Here is a 16,549-nt window from a genome sequence, read left to right as displayed (position 1 = left end):
CCAGACTAGCAGGAGACTAGTCTGTAAAAGGGAGCTTACTGGAACTGGTGAGGTTTTATTTGTATTCAGTTTCTTAGAGATAGACATAGACTTGCGTGTTCTATTTTATTTTACTTGGTATTTCATGTTGTTGTTACTACTTGGAACCACTTAAATCCTACTTTCTGTATTTAATAAAATCACTTTTTACTTATTAATTAACTCAGAGTATGTATTAATACCGGGTGTGTGTGTGGAGGAACAGCTGTGCATATCTCTTTATCAGTTCTATAGAGGGCGAACAATTTATGAGTTTACGTTGTATAAGCTTTATACAGTGTAAAATGGATTTATTTGGGGTTTGGACCCCACTGGGAGTTGGACATCTGAGTGTTAAAGACAGGAACTCTTCTTTAAGTTGCTTTCAGTCAAGCCTACAGCTATTAGGGGCCGTGGTTCAGACCCTGGGTCTGGGTTTGCAGCAGGATAGCGAGTCTGGCTCAAACCAGGCAGGGCACTGAAGTCCTAAGCTGACAGGGCAGGAAAGCAGGGGTAGAAGTAGTCTTGGTACATCAGTTGAGAGCCCCAAGGGGGTTTCTGTGATCCAAACCATCACACCCTGCCTAGGAAGTATACAGATAAGGCAACTCCAAGCTCCTCAGGCATGCATCTCCTCTGGAGTATAAACCCCAAAATGATACCATCTTGCGCTGCACAGGGAGCTCTATAGCATTCCTTCATAAAATTCACCCTCTTCTCTCTGTGTGGAAGTGAATATACAACAGCCTTTGCCCATGAGTTATGATTCCCACACATTTCACTCCAACTCCCTGGTTTAGATAAAGCAAAACCAAGTTTATTAACTACAAAAGATTTTAAGTGATTATAAGGGATAGCAAACAGATCAAAGCAGATTACCTAGCAAATTATAAAAAACACAAATTAAGCTTAATATACGATTGGAGATAACTAGCATATTCTTACCCTACGAGATAACACATGCAAGCTTCAGATTCTTAAGGGGCAAGCTGCACTTGCTTTATAGCTTGGAATCCTGAGGTGTTTCATTCAAAGGCTCGAAATCCCTTTTGACTCAGTCTTTGTTCCTCAGGTGTTTTTAGGAGTCTTCTTGGGTGGGGAGTGAAGAATCCCAGATGATGTCTCTCCCTGCCTTGTATAGCGTTTGCATAGAGTGGGAACCCTTTGTTCCCAAAGCTTGGTTCCAGTCTGTGGAAAAACACTGACACCCCAAGATGGAGTCTAGCGACATCTGGTCTCATAACATGTCCTTGTAGAGCCACAGCAACCATTGCTAGTAGGAGGCTCTCTGTAGCATTCTCAGGAAGGCTTCCCAGGTGGGAGATAAGCTTCTCCTAAGGCCTATTGTTTTTTCCTAATGGCCCATTGCCCTGAATAGGCCCTTCCCAATCAGCTATCTAGACTGAAAGCATCTTGTCTAGTGGGCATTACCCAGGTGTAACTACATTTGAAATACAGATACATATTCACTAGTCATATCTTCAGATACAAAAATGACACATAGGCTAATCATATTCAGCAAATCATAACTTCTCCAGTGATACGTCACATGACTTATCTTGCATAATTATGCCATACTCATATCATAATAATATCACTGTGAAGAATATGCTCCCTGTGTTGGGCCTGGGCTAGGAGCAGATGACACAGAGCACACTATGTGTCTTTAAACTGCTTCGGGATTCTCCTGGGCAAGGAGAATATACAGCTGTCCCATTAGGATGGATTTGCAGCTTTTGGAACCTTAGAGGAGCAAGAATGGGCAGCAGTTGATGGCACGGGAATGAAGATCTGGTCCACTTTATGTAATCTAGTGATGGGCCATAGTGTTAAAAATGGAATACGAATTACATTTAGCTGGGATTCAGGTTTAGTTTCAAGGCCTAATGAGGGCTAGGATTCGAGTTTGGGTTATGAATTCTCTCAATGAGACTTTGTCCCTAAATGATGGAACTCGCAAGAGATTCGTTACTCACAGAATCAGATGATCACCATCTGGGGATAAAATCTCACAAGAACAGTTCTCAAGAGATATTGTTCACGTCAGAACAAAAACTGTAAAACTTTTTTCTGGTTCTGGATCCAGCTCAGAACTAAAACAACTGGAGTGGATTTGAATCTAAGAATTTGAATCTGAAAACAGCCATCCTGAAATTTTATGGTGGTTCAGATTAGAACTTGATGTTTGCTCCCCCCCATATTGTAACCCATCATCTGATCGCTTTAGATTTGAACTCAAGAGAGAGACTATAATCAAAATGCTTTGTTTTGTTACCAAAGAGAAGCATTTTTAGATGGGTCATTCTAAAATTAACCTTATAACCAGAGTTACAGCAAACAGATTTTACCTACAGTTTAATAAAACTTCGAAAAGGACCTGAAATAGAGGGGATGGGGATGCCTTTGATGGGGATTTCCATATCCCTTTCTCTTTTCATTTCCTTGTATTAACAGGTTTCTAGTCTATAAAATTATGTTAATTGCAAGGATTTTACAGTAACAACAGAAAACTATTTAACTAATTTCAAGTATGGATTACCCATGCCATTTTCAAGTGGAAAAGTACATAGGCACCTGTGTGTGGTTTAAATAACTGTACGTTACAGTTCCAAGTAATGTTAGCTTTCTCACTTTTCCATAGTTCAAGTAAGATGCTATTCTATTAACACTGCTGTTTCTCGTACTGTTGAGTCATGCGGTGTAGATATTTTATCTTGCACGTGTTTCTGTTCTGAGACCACAGATCATGTTATCACTGTACAAATATAGCATATTAGTGCATGTGGAAGGCTAGTCAGCTGTGGGGTTCAAACAGATCTGCTCACCACAAACTATGTTGCTGTTGTAAACAACCTCAGCGTCCTCAATTAACTAACCACAGTGCATACCCGGAGCTCTGGACACTTGTGTTCCTTTAGTTGTAGGTAAGTGGCAATTTTGCTGATTACAGTTTACAGTTTCTTTGGATTCATGGGGTCAGGGTGGGAAGCAGGAAGGAGAAAGTGTCATCAGGTCTTTGTTGCTTCTAATGAACTGCAAAAGAGAAAGATAGGTATATGAGAAAGAGAACAGAGATAGATGCAGCTATTACACCCTAAGAGTGTTATATTTTAAAGATAGCTGGCCAAATTCACCCCCGGTGTAACTCCACTGATTTCAATAGACTTACACCTGGGACAAGTTCAACCCAGCGTGTTGTATTATACACACACAATGCTTATACTCCAGATATTTGCTCTCTCCATGTCTGCACTGTAATAAACCTTTGCTATTACATCTCAAGGACATATGTTGGTGTGAAAATGCTTTTCAATAAAATAAATGGTTGGAGAGAGTGGTCATTTATTTTCACTAGCTGTCAAAATTTACGGTAGAATCGAAAAAGAGTTATAGAACTTCAGCCTCTGAAGGCCACTTACACCTAATCTAGCACTGGTAGAGGAAATCTAACCAGCTAATAGATCTTTGTGAAGAAAACATACCATTTTAAGTTAAACATAGTTGTTGTCTTTAGTAAAAGTATTTGTATGGTGTCCATTGCTGTGATATGAGGGCATGTGTTCCTTACTAAAGGCTAAAATGGTACTGAACAGCCCCACGCCCCAAAATCTGTGAGCATGCACTATGTGAACCTCTATAGCAACTAACTCAGCATCCTTGAGAAGATCTGTGATACCACCTAGTGCACAAAGGTTCAGATCTTAGGTGCTGGCTCCATCCCCTATGCACCTCTCTGACAGCACAAAGGAGATAGACAACTGCTTTAATGGGGAAGCTAAGGACTGCCCTGATGGAAAGTGAATCCCTGGGGGGATGTAAACGTGGTGTCACCAGCTCTGTGCCAGCTGGTCCCTACATATCAAGGCATGTAGAGGGAATTCTTGATCATGATCAGGAGGAGGCAGAGCTGGAGTATACTGTCCTCCAGAGCCCCTCAGCCAGTGAAGTGGCCCTGAGGTGACAAGTCTTGATGGCATAATATAGTCATTGAAGCAAGAATAATTTAGAGCAGCCCTCCTTCTAATCTATCTAACTGGTGTGCCCTAAATTCTTATACTGCACTCATCACCGTGACAACAGAGTATGATGGAACTGAGCTGGCAAGAGCACGTTGCCGTGGCTCCCATGATTTTGGGATTGATAGCTGAAGTGTTCCTTCCAAGTGCAGTAACTGGGGCAGATGTGGGGCCTGATTCGCAGGTTAGACATAGGTATTTTACTCTGTTCCTGCAAAATAAAAGGGTCTTAAACTGGCCAGGGAATACCTCTCATGTAAGGGAATGGTGCAGAACGCTAGCAAAATGGCTTGCTGACATCCCCTTTCACAGATCTCTGTGAAGGGAATGTGACTAGTGCAGAAGAAGGCGTGGCTAGAATGAAGGGACACAATGGTTCCATGGGCAACTGAGTCCAGTTTAGAGAGAGAGCCTTAGGATGCTATAATCTCTGAAGGGGGCTAAACTTGCCTCTGGAAGACTGTGGAATATGGCAAGGATAAAGGTAGTTTAAAACTAGGGTTCTATGCCATGTGGTACTTGGCCAGACCTGAGAACCAAGGCTGTAGTCCTTAAGTCAATCAGGGGCTAAGTCAATGGGGTATCTTGCTTAAAAACTGGTGACATAAAATAGCCCTGAGGTAAGTGGGCCCTTAATTTTCCTGTTTTTAATTAACAGAGATATATTGTAGCTAAGATCCTATATGATTCCCTCATTAAAAAATATTCTGCTTTATTCTGAAATTTCAGTTTTCCCTTTCATATAGACATGTCCCCAATTCAGCTTCATTTTAAATATAGCAGGTCTCTTTCAATATTTATGAAAATTAGTCAGCTTCTCAGTGAAGTCCAGTAAATAAAAGGAAGAAAATATACCACAAACACCAGCAAAAAAATTTTTTGGCTCCATTGTAGGAGAAAGAATCACTTTGCTGAATAGATTGTCTGTCTGTTCACTGAGATGCTGGGGAAATACATCTGTAATAAATTCCCTTGCAAATGTAATTTCTATCATGCTTGATGACAAATACATTAGTGCTACAAGAGTTGGCAAGTATAAGGAATACTGTAATTCAACTGCTAATTAATCCACAATTAAAAGACCTAATTAACGAATAAGCCAGTGAGAAACTGTCTCAGAATCAAGGTGCGATGAGAAAAATGATAAAGGGGAATCTCGTTTGAGATCAGTTAATTTAACTAAGAGTAGAATTTGAACAGATTAAAGAAAATTGTTACCTAGACATTGTGCTACACTGATAGGCAATCTGACGTTGTGCTACAGTGATAGGCAATCTAGAAATATGTACATAGAAAACAATTCAGGAGACAAACTCAGTTTTTGCATACCTGTTATCTGCACGTTTTTGTTATTGCTGCTGCTTAAAATAGCATTAACTTGATCTTTAATGGAAAAGTTAAAGGAAGAAATATCTAAGTGACTTATATCAACTTTATTATTAAATGGCCACTTTTATAATATGACTTTTATTATGGTCTTTTCTTTTTTAATGTATTGTTACTACAGTATAGCCACATGACATCCATCAGTGAGAACTGTGCTCAGAAGAAAGTAAATTGTAAGGTGCCACACACATCTAGGCCTGTCATGGTATAATTCCCCACTCTGAACCTTAGTGTCCAAAAGGTGGGGTACCAGCATGAATTCCTCTAAGCTCAGTTACCAGCTTAGAACCTGTAGCGCTGCCACCAACCAGGAATTCCAGTGCCTGGTACACTCTGGTCCCCACAAAACCTTGCCCGGGGACCCCCAAGACCCAGACCCTCTGGATCTTAACACAAAGGAAAGTAAACCCTTTCCCTCCCCGTTGCCTCTCCCAGGCTTCCCCTCCCTGGGTTACCCTGGAAGATCACTGTGTGATTCAAATTCCTTGAATCACAAAACAGAGAGGACAATTCACCTTCCTCCTTCCTTCTCTTTCCCCCTCCCAGACTCTTCCTGAGAGAAAGTAATCCTAACACAGAGAGAAATCAGCCTCTCTCTCCCTCTTCCCTCCTTTCTCCCCACCAATTCCCTGGTGAATCCAGACCCCGTCCCCTGGGGTCTCACCAGAATAAAAAACAATTAGGTTCTTAAACAAGAAAAGCTTTTAATTAAAGAAAGAAAAAACAGTAAAAATTATCTTTGTAAATTTAAAAAAAATGGAATAGGTACAGGGTCTTTCAGCTATAGACACTGGGAATACCCTCCCAGCCTAAGTATACAAGTACAAATTAAAATCTTTTCAGCAAAATACCAATCTGAACTCCTTTCAGCCAAATACACATTTGAACTTCTTCCAACCAAATACACTTTTGCAAATAAAGAAAACAACCATAAGCCTAACTCTCTTTATCTACCTAGTACTCACTAGTCTGAACTTATAAGAGCCTGTATCGGAGAGATTGGAGAGAAACCTGGTTGCACGTCTGATCCCTCTGAGCCCCCAGAGTGAACAACAACCAAAACTAATAGCACAGCACAAAAACTTCCTTCCCTCAAGATTTGAAAGTATCCTGTCCTCTGATTGGTCCTCTGGTCAGGTGACAGCCAGGCTTACTGAACTTGTTAACCCTTTACAGTCAAAGAGATATAAAGTACTTCAGTGCTATTACCTTTTCTTATCTGTTTATGACAAGGCCACTATATAAATAGGTGCTTAAATGAACTGGGGGGCTTGGATGAGTACTCGCTGGCTGCAATTCACTCCCAACAAGACAGAAGTAATGATGGTGGGCTGGTAGAAGCAGCTGGAAGAGTTGGTAGACCTTTTTACTCCTGGAGTCCTAAGTAATGGCTGCCAAAGAGTTCTTTCTTCCATGTGCACCAGGCAAGATGAGTGTGATTTATCTCTACAGTGTGGCTCTTGCCACAATTATCCATGCTTTCATTGCTTCAAAATTAGATAAATGGGTTGTGCTCAACCCAGGGCTATGATTTGGTACTATTCAGAAGCTAAAGCAGGATGCTGCAGCCTGTTTATTAAGAGAAACTGCACATTTGGAGCACATGCTGTATGATTGCACTGGTTTCCATGGAGCTTCTAACTGGAATTCAGTGTTAGTTTTAACTTAAAAAGTCTTAATTTGTTTGGTTCACGTTTACCTCAGAGATCGCCACTCTTCCCATGACATACTTCCACAGGTGAGTTTAACCAAAGTGCTTTAGCTGGTGCTCCCTCAGTATAAATGAGAGGGAGCTGCTGGCAGGGCATTCTCAGGGTATGTTTAAACTGAAAATGCTACAGTGGTGCACTGATGGGAGAGTTTCTCCTTTCAGCAAAGGTAATCCACCTCCCAAGGTGGCAATAGCTAGGTTGATGGAAGCGCTTTCTACACCAGAATTTTTTATGGCCCTGACAGATGTAGCTAGATTCCTAGTGTAGACCAGGCCTCAGTGAGGAGTCGTCATTTCTGGCCCTTGCTTCCTCACTTGGTCTGTCAGGCCCAGATTTATTAATCTTCTGAACACATTGCAAAGGCCAACTTTTTTCTCTCTTGGTTAAAGCTGGTGAGGATCGTGTGGGCTGAGATAGATATATTTATGTGTAGTCCTTGTTTATGTTCATATTGTGAAATTGTAACCTTCTTGGGGCAAGGACTGTCTTTTGGTTCTGTATTTGTACAGTACCTAACACAGTGGGATCCAAGTTCTCAAGTAGGGTTCCTAAGTGTTACCTTAATACTAATAATTTTTTTTATTTATGGGATAAGCACCTAGAACATTGGACAGGCAATTATAGATTTTTTTCAAAAATTAATATGAATCATAGCCTGTGGTGCCTGTTGTCATCCATGCCAGATACTTAGCAGATACTCATCCTGATGATGGAGTTGTGCATAAATGTTACAATTATTTCAGTAAAATATCTGATAAACACTATCTCTTTATTCTTGGCCTTTTGGGCCCTGATTCTATCAATTCTTATGTACACAAATAGATTTATCCAATGATTACGCCCATTGACTTCAATGGGCCTACTCATTTTAAAAGTATTCACCTGAGTACAAGTTTTCAGGACTGGGCCCTAAGTTGTATTTCTGAAGAATAAGTAAAACAGAAAATAGATTTTAAATCCCTATATATCTGGAAAACAAATGTGAAAATAAAAAAAGCAGAAAGAATGAGATATGAGAACAACAACATCCAACTTCTATAGCCTGCAACTATGAGATAATGTTGGAACTATGTATTTATAATGGTACTTTAAAATCATTCAGCAGTTGATACCAGAAAAGGACATTTCACCCCCAATTTAATTATTTAAAAATAATATACACTACTTTGAAAAATAGTCTGTATGCAATGAATCATATTCCCTTAAACAGCAGGCAAAGATTTTACAATATTCTTTACAATAGCCATGAATTATAGTTAATGGATGATCTTAGTTCCTGATCGAACTCTACTGAAATCAATAAAGATACACCAGGGATGAATCTGGCCCAGTGTGTTACATTTGAGGATATTGATTAAGGCTCACTAAATTGCCCATATGTGAGTGTGAATTACTAGTGGTAAAATTATCTCCTACCATTGACTCCCATATGCAGAACTCCTTTTTCCTGAGGTGATGCTATTGTAAATCATACCCTTGCTTTCACTTTATAGTCCTAGAGCCTTCTTCCCTGGAAGGCACTGTGCTTTCATTATACAGTAGTATATTACCAAAGAGCCTTGCTTTCATGATCTGTCTCACTAACACTTCATAAGATGGAGTGAACATTATAACAATGCATCATCTGAGAAAGGGGCTTTGATGATCTGTAATATAATTCAGAAGCAGACCTCATCCATGGAAGAAGGTATTCAGCTGCAGACTCAATACAGTTAAAGAGTAAACTTCGCAGACATTAGAACAAATGCTCCTCTGGCCTGGATGGTCAAAGCCCACACAAGATAAGAAATATGCTGGTTTCAGTGTATTCTCTCTCACCTACTGCTTCCTTCTAGTTAGAGGCAGAAGCTGCGTGCAGAACTTGAGAGCCCTCTCACTCATGGCCGAGACTACTCCTGCATCTGCTGGTGCAAGGATGGGGAGGAAAAGGAGCTGAGTTTTGTTCAGGATGACTGGGCACGTGGGGGAGCATGATGAAACTGTGATGCGGAAAGGATTCCTGCCACCTTCCTCATGTGAAGGTCTCTAGCAGCTAACCCAGCTACCTGTGAAGTAGAGAAGAGTATTTTCTCCTAAGTGGCAAACTGTAAATTGATAGTCAAGTCTACACTAGCACTTTGGTTGGTATAACTTATGTCACTCGGGGTGTGAAAAAAATACCCCTCTGAGCAACATAAGTTACTCTGACAGAAGGACCGGTGTGGACAGTACTGTGTCGGTAGGAGATGCTCTCCCGCTGACATAGCTACTGCCACTCACTGGGGTTGGTTTAATTATGCCGATGGGAGAGCAACATGAGCGATCTGACAGTGGCACAGCCGCATCAGTACAGCTGTGCCACTGTAAGCTCGCTAGTGTAGACATGACCTTAGTGTTTGTACCTGTAGCGAGGCGGTGTGGCTCCCCTCCCCCTCAGGGAGGGTCGAGCCCTGTCAGTCATCCACGGGGGCAGGGCCGCTGAGCGGAAGTCCCGCCCCTCAAAGGGTCAGGCGGTGACCCAGAAGAATAAAAGCTGGGCCCCAGCCCTCAGTTGCGGCTCGGCCTTCGGCAGGAGCAGATGTGCCTGCCGCTGCTCTTGCCTGGGAGGCTGCCCGAGCCAGAGGCCGAGACCAGGAGCGGCCAGAGCTGCCTCGCCCCTACTACGACGAGGAGCCGCCAGAGCTGCCTCGCCTCTATTACGACGAGGAGCCGCCAGAGCTGCCTCGCCCCTACTTCGGCCCTGAAGAGCCCCCGAACCAGGTGTGGCCCGACTTCCCCGAAACCCTACCGGACCTGCTGCCCAGCCCGGATTGGGAGGAACCGATGGTCCTGGACGTCTCCGGAACCGAGGCCCCGGACCAGGTAGGAATAGAGGGGGAATTAGGAAGTAGCCCGGGGGCAGCTGACTCCAGTCAGGCTGCAGAGCTACCGTTGCCCATGTCAGTGTGTTGCTGTCAGGACCCCACTGACCACCAGTAGCGGTGACAACCGCTACCAGGGCCCCGGGCTGGAACGCAGAGGAGTGGGTGGGCCTGCGTTCCCCCTGCCCCCCGTAACCGGGTGGCAGATTCCCCCTCTCCCCAGTCGGAGAGGCCGGTAACTGTTTAGTAATGTGTTTGGTGCCCGCCCGAACCAAGGGCTGGGCCCCCTTTGACTTTGCCACTGGTCTGCCCTGCTCCAAAGGCCAGAGCTGTTTAGAACTGTGTTTGGTGCCCGCCCAAACCAAGGGCTGGGCCCCCTTTGACTTTGCCACTGCTCTGCCCTGCTCCAAAGGCCAGAGCTGTTTAGAACTGTGTTTGGTGCCCCGCCCGAACCAAGGGCTGGGCCCCACTGACTTTGCCACTGCTCTGCCCTGCCCCAAAGTGACAGAACTACTTGTAACTGCGTTGTTGGTGCTCTGCCCTACTCCAAAGGGTCAGAGCTACTTAGAACTGTGTTTGGTTCCCCGCCCGAACCAAGGGCTGGACCCCCTTTGACTTTGTCACTGCTCTGACCTGCCGAAAGGCCAGAGCAGACTGTAATTGCAGGGAAGACATCGAGGCCAGTGTGGCTCCCCTCCCCCTCAGGGAGGGTCGAGCCCCGGTGGAACCCGTCTACAACTGGCACCTGACCAGGGACCTTCTGAACCCGTGCCCCTGTGAGGAGGGGCTGGTAGAAGGACGCTTGCACCTCTGGAGTCCCGAGGGCAGGGAACATGGATGTGGAACGGCTAGTCCAGCTGCTGACGGAGAGCCAGGAGCGGCAGCAGGCGGCGCAACTGCTGCGGCAGCAACAGCAGCAGGCCGCCCATCTCGAGCAGCAGCAACAGCGAGATGCCGCCCACCTCCAGCAGCAACGACAGCAACATGCCGCTCAGTTGGAGCACCAGCAACAACTCATCCAGCAACTCGGGGCCCAGCTACAGATGCTGCTCGGGCCCGCCGCCTGAGTCCCCGAAGGGACCATGGGGGAGGACCCCGTGGGACCCCGGCCGTTGGCGCCCCTGCGCCTGACCAAGATGGGCCCGGGGGATGACCCTGTGGCCTTCTTGGTCACCTTTGAGCGCGTGGCCCTGGTCGCTGGATGGGCCCGAGCCCAATGGGCCACTCTTCTGGCCCCGTATTTAACTGGGCCCGCCCAGCTGGTCTACCGCGGGTTGGCAACGGAGGACGCCCAGGACTATGATCGGGTGAAGGCCGTGATCCTCGACGCCTTGGACGTCAGTCCCGAAACCTTCCGACAACGGTTCCGGGGCCAGACCTCCACAACCGGCGCCCGTCCCCGGTTAATTGCACAAAGCCTGAAAGACGCCTGCTGCCGCTGGCTGCAGCCAGAAACCCGGACGGCAGAGGAAGTGACCGAGCAGGTGGTCCTTGAACAATTCGTACATATCCTGCCGGTTCGAGGAAGGGCCTGTGTGCTCCGCCACCGGCCTTGACCCTAGCCGCAGCAGTCTCCCTGATGGAGGATTTCCTTGCGGCGGAGGCTCCCGTGGGTCTGGCCTCCCGGCCACCCGCCCCGGGGCCCGACCAAACTCGTGGAAGCAGGAGAGGACCCAGCCTGCTGGAACAGCGGTGGCTGAGTCATGGACTAGGCCCTGAACCGGCACTGCGGACCCAACGCGCAGAGCCGGGCCTGCACACGGGTTCGGGGACCTCCCCTGCGGGTCCGTCGGAGCCCTGCCGAAAACCCCGAAGCCCTCAGACCACCGGTACCTGGCACAGACACTCCGAAGTTGGACCTTGCTTTAGATGCGGGAGGACCGGCCACTTACAGCGGGACTGCCCGGAGATGGAGTGTGACTTTGGGCAGGTCTGCGCAGGAGAGGGCCGGGCCCGGTGGCCTCAGCCCCCGAAGCTCACAGTCCCGGTACTCGTGGGGGACCAAACCACCACGGCCCTGGTCGACTCCGGCTGTGGTCAAACGCTGGTCCGTCAGGCGCTGGGGCACCTGATCGATCCTAGTCTGGGGCCCATTCACCTACAATGTATCCACGGGGATGTTCGGCCCTATCCCAGTGCTCAGGCCCACCTGACTGTTAACGACCTCACTCGGTCGCTGATCGTCGGCGTGGCCCCTCGACTGGCCTATCCTGTCATCCTGAGACGTGACTGGCCCGCCTTTGACGGGCTCCTTTGATCTACACTGGCCCTAGCGGCCGAGTCCCCGGAAGCCCCTGTGGAAGCCGAGACAGACACCGAGGGGGCCGGACTAGAGACCCCAGAGGCCGAGGAGTTAATTGAGGGAGCGCCCCCTGTACCCCATTTTGATACGGACTTCTGCCGGGACCAGCGGGACGACCCCACTCTCCGACGGGCCTACGAACAACTGGCCGCAATTGATGGGTCCATTATCGACTCTGGCCGGGCTACGCAGTGGCCCCACTTTGAGCTCCGCAGGGACCGGCTTTATCGGGTGGAGCGGGACCCCCGCACACAAGAACCGCGGACGCAGCTCCTTGTGCCCCGATGCCATCGGCGGGCCTTCATGAGCTTGGCCCATGATGTACCAGCCACGGGCCACGTGGGGTATGAAAAGACCCTGGCACGAATTTGGGCTCGATTCTTCTGGCCGGGGCTGGACAGAGAGGTAAAACAATATTGCAACTCCTGCCCGGAGTGTCAGTTGGCCGCACCAGCCCGAACACCCAAAGCGCCCTTGGTTCCCATGCCATTGATTGACACCCCGTTTGAGCGCGTCGCAATGGACTTGGTAGGCCCACTTCCCCGTAGCGCAGCCGGCTTTCAATACATCCTGATCCTGGTCCTGGTCGACTATGCCACCCGGTTTCCAGAGGCCATCCCCTTACGGAGCATCACGGCCCGGACCATCGCGGGCGAATTAGTGAAGGTCTTCGCCCGCGTGGGGCTACCTAAGGAGATCCTGACGGACCAGGGCACTAATTTTACATCCCGGTTGCTAAACCAAGTCTGCCGACTCCTGGGTGTTAAAGCAACTGCGGGCCTCTATCTACCACCCCCAAACCGACGGATTGGTAGAGCGGTTCAACCGGACCCTCAAGGACATGATGAGAAGGTTCCCGCCAGACGAGCTACGCCATTGGGACCAACTCCTCCCGCCACTGCTCCTGGCTGTCCGAGAGGTCCCCCAGGCTTCAACCCACTTCTCCCCCTTTGAGCTCCTTTACGGGCGGAGGCCTCGGGGCCTGCTGGACCTGATGAAGGAGACGTGGGAGCAGTCGACCTCCCCAACCCAGGGACTCCTCCAGTAGGTCCTCCGGCTATGGGAACGCCTAACTCAAGCGGGGTCCCTAGCGTGGGAAAACCTAAAAGCAGCCCAGGAGAGGCAGGAACGAAACTATAATCAAGGCGCGCGCGTGTGGGAATTTGGCCCTGGAGACCGAGTCCTACTGCTCCTGCCCTCCAGCGAATCGAAATTGTTGGCCCGGTGGCAGGGCCCCTACGAGGTACTCAGAAAAGTGGGGCCCGTCAACTATGAGATCTGCCAACCCGGTCGCCGGAGGGAGAAGCAAATATACCATGTTAATCTGCTGAAACCGTGGCGTGACCGAGAGGGTCTGTTAATTGACACATGCCCGCCAGAGCTGGAACTAGGTCCAGAGGTGGCCCAGATAGAGGAGGCGATGGAACTCGCACTGGGGAGCGCCCTGACGATCGAGCAACAGCGACAGGCCAAATGTCTCATGCGGGCCTTCCAACAGACCTTCACGGCCCTACCGGGCTGCACGACTGTCACCTGCCATAAGATCCAGACTGAACCAGGGAAGGTCGTGCGGGAGACCGCCCGGCCGATACCATACCGAATGCGCCAGGCGGTGGAGAAAGAGGTTCAAGCCATGCTCGCCCTGGGGGTCGTTGAACCGTCCCGGAGCGAGTGGCGCAGCCCGGTGGTCCTGGTACCCAAGCCTGACGGCTCTTGACACTTCTGTATAGATTTCCGGAAGGTTAATGCCATATCCCGTTTCAATGCCTACCCGATGCCCCGAGTCGACGAGCTGCTCGGCCGCCTCGGGGAGGCCCGGTAAATCACCACGCTGGACCTCAGCAAGGGGTACTGGCAAATCCCACTGGAAGAGACGTCCAAAGAGAAGACTGCCTTTGCCACTCCGTCTGGACTGTACCAGTTCACCAGAATGCCCTTCGGTCTCCATGGGGCCCCCGCGACCTTTCAGCGGCTCATGGATCACCTCTTGCGGCCACACCAGGAGTATGCCGCTGCCTACCTAGATGACGTGGTGATCTACAGCCGCTGCTGGGACGACCACCTAACCCGGATCGCGGCGGTTCTCCGGACCCTTTGACAGGTGGGGTTGACCGCAACCCCCAAAAAGTGCCGGATAGCCTGGGAAGAGATGACGTATCTCGGCTATACCGTCGGGCAGGGACAGGTGAAGCACCTCGTGGGGAAAGTGCCGGCCCTAGCGGAATGCCCCACCCCACCAACAAAGTGGCAGGTGCGGTGCTTCCTGGGGCTTGTGGGATATTATCGGCGGTTTATTCCCTATTTCGCATCCACAGCAGCCCCCCTGACTGAGCTACTAAAGAAGAGCAGCCCTCGAATGGTACAATGGAACCCTGAGTGTGAGGCAACCTTCAGGACGCTCCGTAGCTGCTTGTGTTGAGACCCAGTTCTATACAGCCCCTACTTCGACAAGCCCTTCGTTCTCCAGACGGATGCGTCTGACGTTGGCTTGGGGGCTGTCTTGTCCCAAGAAGGAGACGGAGGGGATCACCCCGTGCTGTATATCAGCCGGAAACTGTTTCCCCGGGAGAGGAATTATGCCACAATTGAGAAGGAGGCCCTTGCGGTCAAGTGGGTCTGCGAGGCCCTCCAGTTCTTCCTCTTGGGTGGCCCGTTCACCCTCGTTACGGACCACGCTCCCCTTCAATGGCTTATGAGAATGAAGGACAACAATGCCCACATCATGCGCTGGTATTTGGCCTTGCAGCCGTATGCGTTCACGATCCAGCACAGGGCAAGCAAGGACCATGCCAATGCGGATTTTCTGTCCTGCCTCGAGGAGATGGGACAGCCCGGCCCCGACAGGCCGGGGCCGGACTTGAGGAGGGGTCTGTAGCGAGGCGGTGTGGCTCCCCTCCCCCTCAGGGAGTGTCGAGCCCCGTCAGTCATCCACAGGGGCAGGGCCGCTGAGTGGAAGTCCCGCCCCTCAAAGGGTCAGGCGGTGACCCAGAAGAATAAAAGCTGGGCCCCAGCCTTCAGTTGCGGCTTGGCCTTTGGCAGGAGCAGACGTGCCTGCCGCTGCTCTTGCCTGGGAGGCTGCCCGAGCCAGAGGCCGAGACCAGGAGCGGCCAGAGCTGCCTCGCCCCTACTACGACGAGGAGCCGCCAGAGCTGCCTCGCCCCTACTACGGCCCTGAGGAGCCCCCGAACCAGGTGTGGCCCGACTTCCCCGAAACCCTACCGGACCTGCTGCCCAGCCCGGATTGGGAGGAACCGATGGTCCTGGACGTCTCCGGAACAGAGGCCCCGGACCAGGTAGGAATAGAGGGGGAATTAGGAAGTAGCCCGGGGGCAGCTGACTCCAGTCAGGCTGCAGAGCTACCGTTGCCCATGTCAGTGTGTTGCTGTCAGGACCCCACTGACCACCAGTAGCGGTGACAACCGCTACCAGGGCCCCGGGCTGGAACGCAGAGGAGTGGGTGGGCCTGCGTTCCCCCTGCCCCCCGTAACCGGGTGCCAGATTCCCCCTCTCCCCAGTTGGAGAGGCCGGTAACTGTTTAGAACTGTGTTTGGTGCCTGCCCGAACCAAGGACTGGGCCCCCTTTGACTTTGCCACTGGTCTGCCCTGCTCCAAAGGCCAGAGCTGTTTAGAACTGTGTTTGGTGCCCACCCGAACCAAGGGCTGGGCCCCCTTTGACTTTGCCACTGCTCTGCCCTGCTCCAAAGGCCAGAGCTGTTTAGAACTGTGTTCGGTGCCCCGCCCGAACCAAGGGCTGGGCCCCGCTGACTTTGTTGCCCGTCCGAACCAAGGGCTGGGCCCCCTTTGACTTTGCCACTGCTCTGCCCTGCCCCAAAGGCCAGACCTGTTTAGAACTGTGTTTGGTGCCCCGCCCAAACCAAGGGCTGGGTCCCGCTGACTTTGCCACTGCTCTGCCCTGCCCCAAAGGGACAGAGTTACTTGTAACTGCGTGTTTGGTGCTCTGCCCTGCTCCAAAGGGCCAGAGCTACTTAGAACTGTGTTTGGTTCCCCGCCCAAACCAAGGGCTGGACCCCCTTTGACTTTGTCAGTGCTCTGACCTGCCGAAAGGCCAGAGCAGACTGTAATTGCAGGGAATACATCGAGGCCGGTGTGGCTCCCCTCCCCCTCAGGGAGGGTCGAGCCCCGGCGGAACCCGTCTACAGTACCACATATCTGATTATAGACAAAGTTTTCCATAGAGGAGTAAGGTCAGTGTTCTCATGACATTGCTATTCATGGGGTTTTGATTCTGCTGTTGTCAGCAGTGGTTGAAGAGAT

General features: G+C 49.8%; 1 protein-coding gene across 2 annotated transcripts in view; it reads left to right on the top strand.

Annotated features, from left to right (window-relative positions):
- The first annotated feature begins 2,814 nt into the window (after positions 1 to 2,814).
- Positions 2,815 to 16,549, top strand: part of LRRC2 (leucine rich repeat containing 2) — an 865,563-nt gene continuing 851,828 nt past the window's right edge. For both annotated transcript variants that reach the window (XM_050945919.1, XM_050945918.1), the window contains exon 1: positions 2,815 to 2,942. The gene's annotated coding sequence lies outside the window, so the exon portion shown is untranslated. The remainder of the gene's footprint in view (positions 2,943 to 16,549) is intronic.

Source organism: Gopherus flavomarginatus, chromosome 3 (genome assembly GCF_025201925.1).
Source record: "Gopherus flavomarginatus isolate rGopFla2 chromosome 3, rGopFla2.mat.asm, whole genome shotgun sequence".
NCBI lineage: Eukaryota > Metazoa > Chordata > Testudines > Testudinidae > Gopherus > Gopherus flavomarginatus.
Note: the sequence above shows the minus strand (reverse complement) of the source record. Positions and strands in the feature narration are given on the sequence as shown.